Genomic DNA, 7,500 nt, shown 5'->3' on the forward strand with positions numbered 1-7,500 from the left:
TTCTTCCTCTCCTCTCACCTCCCTCCTTCTTCCAGCCATTCTCCAGCCACTTATACTCCCATTACTTTCGTTCTTTATGTTTAACAGTTCCTTAAAGTATTTTCTCCATCTGCTCACTTTTTCTCCCATCTCCACAACCAATCTACCATTTTTATCATTCACTCCTCTACTAACTTCTTCATTACCCTGTCTGACTCTCTTTACCTCCTTCCGGAACATTATCTTACATTCCGTTCAATTTACAATCGAATTTCTTCCAAATTCTTCATCCACTCTCTTCCTACTCTGTCTTACCAATCTTTTCATCTCTCTCTTCCTTTCTACATATAACTCTCTTCCATCTCTCAACTTTCTCTATCCCTTTGCTTCCCATCCACTCACTATATGCTTTGTTCTTTTGCACCACAGCTTATCTCATCTGTTCATTCTACCATGCTGTTCCTTTCACCACCTTTTGTCTTCTCTTCACCTCACACACCACCTCACATCCTGCACAAATATCTTCTGTGAAACTCTTGCACACACCTTCCACCTCGTCCATTAGCTACAAATCATATATGCCCAGTCTCTCCTCCACTGCTCTCTTATATTCTGCTTTAATTCCATCCTCTTTTAACCTTTCTACCCTCTTTGCATGGACTACTTCCTCCTTTCCTTCTCTCCTTCTATTTCTCCGTTGCATTTGAACCTTGACTTTCACCACCACCGTGCTGCTGACAGTCTACTCCCTTAACCTCTGTATGCTCTTGCATCCATTACACACCATCTCATTCTGTCATCCACACAGACATAATCAGTCGTTGCCTCCTGTTCATTCGGTTCACTACCCACCCTTCTCATCACTCGCCATTTATACCTGTGGATTATTTTGTTCCTAATGAGGGTATTGACTCTCACCAACCTCCTCTCCACAGAGATGTCCACTACAGCACTGCCATTCTCATCCACCTCTGTAGGCACTCCCCACTCACTAACTACTCCATCCACCTTCACATTCCCTACTTTTCCTTCGTATCTCCAATCAAAAACACCCTCTCATTCCTCTCAACTTTTTCTACGCACGCTTCCACATTTGCCCAGAACTTTTCTTTCTCTCTGGCGGTACCATCTTGAGTTTGTACACACACACACACACACACACACACACACACACACACACACACACACACACACACACACACACACACACACACACACACACACACACACACACACACACACACACACACACACACACACACACACACACACACACACACCAAGTGAACCATACTCACTTATATTCTCCTGCCATCTCTTGCACACAACAATACATACACTTTCTTTGACCCTCTCATTCTCACCTACTTCTGCGCATAGACCCCATCCATACTCCCATTCTCTCACACTCTCCCTTCACCATTTAGTCTCTGTTGATCCACATATGTCCTCTTTTGCACCATCAAGCACCTGGATAGCCTCTCTCTTTCATCTTGTCATTCGCACCCTTTACATTCCATGTTGCAGTCCATACCATGGCCCTTGTTCTGTCCTTGGTTGTCACCGAGGCTTATGGTTTGCATGTGTAGTTAGTTGATTTCATGGGACGGGCATTAACCCTCCGCCAACCCACTTGGTCGCACGTAGGGAACACGTGTTGGTTGATTATAAGGTTACCACCCAACATAATAAATGATTTCCTGATTTGCAGGAAGTCATTAGGCTTGTCACTCAGTGTAGAATTACCCAAAATAGAGTGCCACTACACTAAGAGACTGGATGATTAGCGCCCCCATCACCATGCCTCTGCCCTGTTCCTTCACCCAGCACCCTGCCTCTGCCCTGTTACCCCACCCAGCACCCTGCCTCTTCCATGTTTCCCAACCCAGCACCCTGCCTCTGCCCTGTTCCCTCACCCAGCACCCTGCCTCTGCCCTGTTCCCCCACCCAGCACCCTGCGTCTTCCCTGTTCCTCCACCCAGCACCCTGCCTCTGCACTGCTCCCTTACCCACCACCCTGCCTCCGCAATGCTCCCCACAGAGCTCCCTGCCTCCAGCCCTTCCCTCTTTCCTGTGGGCAAGAGCAGAGAGTATTTTATTTATACTCTTGGATAACATTACTTAGGAAAGCTCTTTTTTTTTTTTTCATTCTTAATAAAAGGGTTACTTGGACCTCACCAAAGGAAAGAGTGTCTGATAACATGAATATCATCATGTGTATATAAAAATAAAGTTTATAATAAGTCATTGGGCTGAAAAGGTTAAGCTGTATTGCTACTGGTCCAATAGATTCATGTGTTACTACCGCAACATCATTCAAGGATTGCACACACACACACACACACACACACACACACACACACACACACACACACACACACACACACACACCAGGAGTGTCCAACAACTCTTACACGCCACTAACTGTCACTAACACCTAACATTCCTGGTTATGTCAATGTTGTCAATGATAATCACAAACTAACTTTGAAGGCTATGCTGATACTGTAGTTATAAGTGGTAATAGTAATGTAAAATGTGAGGACCATGAAAAAGGATGTAAGAGGAATGGAGGAAAGAATAAGGAAATCTTAGGAGCTGGGGATGGGAAACATGTAAAACAAAAGTGAAATCAGTAACGAAGGAGAGAATATAAGAAAGGAAAGGAAAAACTAAAGTGGTGAGGGAAGGAATGAAAGGTAACACAATGAGAGAATAGGAAGACGGATAAACAGAAACTGTTTTGCTGAAGTGAATACACTAGAATCAAAATCAACTTTTCAATCTCTTGAATAATACAGCCAGGATTTGAAACTGCCTCCTTATGAAATACTGTCCAGATGTATTACCACTTTCTTCATTACCACCACCAACCACTTCCTCCACTACTTCCCTCTCTCCGACTACTGCCTTCCTCCTACCCTTCCTACACTGGTTTCCTCTTTTCTTCCACTCTGTTCCTTCCTATTCGCCTTCCGTCCCCCCATCGATTGTCTCTTCCTTCCCTTCCTGCAGTGGTTCCCTGCCTCCCTCCATATTCCCTTTTCTTCCCTTCCAACACTTTTTCCCTCCCTCTCTTAATATCTTCTTCCTTCCCTTCCTTCATTGCTTTTCTCTTCACTTCCACTTTCACTTTTTCCTTTCCTACACTGCATTTCTCATCCTTCCATTTTCTCTTTCTTTCCTTTCTTGCAGTTTATTCCCCTTTTCTTTCACTTTTTACATTTTTCCTCTGGTACCCTGTTTTCCTCCTTCCTACCCTTTTCTCGCATCCTTCATCTTTTCTACTCTCTCTCTCTCGCTCTCTGTACTGCCTCGGTCCTTCTCTCGCTGTACTGCGTAGCTCCTTTTCTTCCTGTTCTGCCTCCCTCTTTCTACCCATGTACTGCCTGCTTCATTCTTTCGCTGTACTGCTTATCTTCCTCACTTCATGTAATGCCTGGATCTTTATCTCACTGTACTGTCTCCCTCCGTCTCTCACTGTATTGTCACCTTCCTTCTCTTCCTGTGCTGTCTCATTCCTTCTCTCCATGTACTGCCTGCCTCCTTTTCTCCCTGTAGGCTACTGCCCCCCTTTTAACTCCTTGTCATGCCTCCTCGCTTCCATCTCTGTACTGCCGTCTTCCACTATTCCCTCTCTTGCCTCCTTCCTTCCTTATGCTGCCTCCTTCCCTTCACCTCTTACCTCCATATTTTACTCCCTCTATTATCTCCGTTTTTCCTTCCCTGTGCTGCCTCCTTCCCTCAATGTCTCTCTGTACTGCTTTCATTCCTCACTCCCACGGTGTAATTCCTCTCTCCTTCCTGCGAGTAGGCCTACATCATTACTTCTTTCATTCCCTGACTTTGGTATTTGCCTCCTTTCCAGTATAACCTCCCTCCCCTTCTTCTGTGTCTTCCCCTGCCCGCTCCCCATTCCTTTTCTGTGAGCATTTCCCTTCACTGCTTCTGATAACCCAGTGAGAGGTGCCTGACAGCCAATCAACATTGTGGGTAAACCCCTGTTTCAGTCCAACATTCAAATAGAAATATTCACGCAATTCACCATCCACATGCACTGCAATCTTAGCGCCCTCATATACAGTACTGTATACTCTTTATGACATTCAACAGCTTTCCATTTACTCCATATATTGTATATAGTTAATATTTCCCACATTCCTTGTCTATCATTTCTGTCATATTCTTTCTCCAAATCCATGAAGGCCCAGAAAACTTCTTTCCCTTTTGCAGAAACTTTTCCACTAAGGACTTTAGGATTAACCTCTTATACACACAACCTTATCCCTTCCTAAAATACTATTGTTTGTCTCCAACTGATTCCTCTGTTATTTCTCTAACTCTGTCAAAAATGTCCTACCATATACTGTTCCTATTACACTAAGAAGACAAATGCCCATATGATTATCACATACTTCTTTTTCTCCTTTTCCTTTATAAAGGGAAATAATTATACCTGACTTCCAACCCTCCGGGACTCTACATTCCTCCTAGGCCAATCTGCACATCTTTCATATCCACTCTACCAGTATCCCTCCTCTGCTTCCACATTTAAAGACACTTCATCAGTTCCTGGGGCTTTCCACATTTTGACTTTCTTCATTGTTTCCACTACTTAAATCCTACTGATCTCTTCCTCCCTTCTCATCTCCCTCCTTCTCCCAGCCATTTCCCAGCCACTTATAGTAACAAGCCATTCATTCTTTATGTTTAGCAATTCCTTAAAGTTTTCCATCCAGTTGTTCACCTTTTCTTCCATCTCCTCTGGCAGTCTACCATTTTTATCTTTCTTTTCCCTACAACCTTTTTTAACACTTTCTACTTGTAACTCTTTACCTCTTTCCGGAACATTATCTTTAATATCCTCCAATTTACACCCTGATTCCTTCCAAATTCCTCATCCAGTCTATTTTTACTCTCTCCTATTAATCTTTTCATGCCTGTCTTCTTCTTCACATGTAACTCTCTGTTCCATCTATCAACGCACTCCACGCCTCTGCTTCCTGTCAACTTACTATAATTATGCTTTCTTCTTTTGCACCACATCTTGTCTCATCTCTCCATTCTACCATGCTATTCTTTGCATCCCTTTTCGCCTTCTCATTAACCCACACACCACCTCACATGCAGCACAGATTTCTTCAGTGATTCACTTGCACACTTCATCCACCTCCCCCACCTGCTCCAAGAGAAATTTACTCAATCGTTCTTCCACTTCTCTCTTTTATCCTGCCTTTTTGGTCACGCACTTGCAACATTTCTACCCTGTTTAAAGGACTACTTCCTACTGCCTTTCCCTCCTATTTATTTTTCGCATCTGTACCTTGATTTGAACCAGCATCAAGTGGTTGTTGGAAAGTCCACTCTTCCAGCCTCTGTATACCTTCACATCCAGCGGACACCTTCTCATTTTCTCTTCCATACACACATAATCAGTCATCGCTTTCTGTTCATTCAGTTCACCACCACCCTTCTCATCACTCGCCATGTATATCTGTGGATCAATAGTGCCTAGAGAGGGTATTGGCTGTCACCAACCCTTTCTCGGCGCAATGTCCATAGAGCACTGCCATTCTCATCCACTTCAGGCACATCCCATTCAACAACATCTTCATTCACCTTCATATCCACCATTTCTCAAATTAAAAAAATTCTCACTCCTCTCAAACGTTTCCATGCATGATTCCATTTTTGCCCAGAACTCTTTTCTCACTCTGCTTGCACGATCTTCCGTTTGAGCATACACACACAATCTCCCACGCCTGTATTCACAGTTTCAATCTTACTCACACAATCTTTTAACCAACTGGTCTATACTCTTTTCTCTTCTCCTTCCATCTCTTGCACAGAACAGTACATACATCCTCTTTTGCCCTCTCATTCTCAACTAGTCCCTCACATATACCCAATCCATACTCCAAATCTCTTACACTCTCACCCCTCCATTTGGTCTCACACAATCCACATATGTCCATTGTTGCATCCTGAAGGGCCTGGACAATCTCTCTCTCTCTCTCTCTCTCTCTCTCTCTCTCTCTCTCTCTCTCTCTCTCTCTCACCTCTTCATTCGCACTCCTCACATTCCACACTGAAATCACATAAATCTCAGCAACTTAATCGTTTCTCATCTACCCTCATAACTCACTAACCTTCTATTCTAAACTTGCTTGACTCATTTGCTTTGATCAGAGTTGTGTTCTACATTTTTCCACAAATAATGCACCCAATCCTCCGTCATTTACACACCAATTTCACTCACTCCTTGACATTGTTTCCTCACTTATTGTACGATATTACCTCACTCACCCGCCTCTCACCCTCTGCTTCACTCAGTCATGTTCACACTGAACACCTTCCTTCCCTCACTCAACTAGATTATAATTATTCATTCATGTCACTGAATTATAAAACTTTAATTATAATAAGCACCCTTTTTGAATATACCACTTCATCTCTCTCTCTCTCTCTCTCTCTCTCTCTCTCTCTCTCTCTCTCTCTCTCTCTCTCCCAGTCCAGTTCATTCTCTCTCTCCCTCTCCTGTTCCATCTCACTCTGCCTCTCCCTCCCCTATCATATCTCATTGTGTCTCTCCCTCTCCTACTGCCATTCATTTTGCCTCTCCCTCCTCTACTGCCTCTCACTCCCTCTCTCTCTCTCTTTGCTACTCCCTCTCACTGCGCCTCTCCCTCTCATATCCTTTCACAATCTGCCTCTCTCTCTGCTACTCCCTGTCACTCTCGCACTCCCTTACATATTGCCTTTCACTGTCCTACTCCCTCTTTAAGGCTCTCTCATGCTTCCTCTCCCCTTCCTCTCTTTTCCTGTCCCTTTCTTTCTCTCCCAGCATATCTTTCTCTTCTACCTTTTTCTCTCTCCAGCTCGTTTTCTTTCTCCTGGTCATCTCCCTCTCCCCATTTTTTTAAGCCTCTCTCCTTCTTCTCTTACTCCCTCTTTATCACACACTATACCGTCTCCCTATACCTTTACATGTATATCTGTCCAATGTTTGCCTATATGCTTTCCCTCTTGCTCTCCTGTTCCCTCCTCGTTTATCCCTCTACTTTACCACCGTCTCTTCCTTACTATTCCTTGTAACTCTCTCTGTCTTTCTCTCTCTCTCTCTCTCTCTCTCTCTCTCTCTCTCTCTCTCTCTCTCTCTCTCTCTCTCTCTCTCTCTCTCTCTCTCTCTGTACTGCCTCGCTCTTTCTCTCCTTTTATCCTACTTCTTTCCTCTTTCTCTCCCTGTACTGCCAGCCTCCTTCTCTCATTTAACTTCCATTCCCTCTCCCTTCCGCTATTGTTCTCTCGCTTTTCCTCTTCCTCTCCTTCCCTGCCTCAGTAGTCTCACTCTACGGCTCTTCACTTACAATTACATTTACTTTTGTTCTCCCATTTGTACTACGTCTTGCTCTCTCATTCACCTTCCTTTGCTCATTCCCTCTCTTTTTCCCACTCCCGTTACCACATCCTGCTCTGTGACACACTCCTATTCTCACTTGTTCTACCACTACCACTCGCTGT

This window comes from Coenobita brevimanus, chromosome 36 (assembly GCF_032717465.1).
Source record: "Coenobita brevimanus isolate Jiangsu-jjx chromosome 36, ASM3271746v2, whole genome shotgun sequence".
NCBI classification, from domain to species: Eukaryota; Metazoa; Arthropoda; class Malacostraca; order Decapoda; family Coenobitidae; genus Coenobita; species Coenobita brevimanus.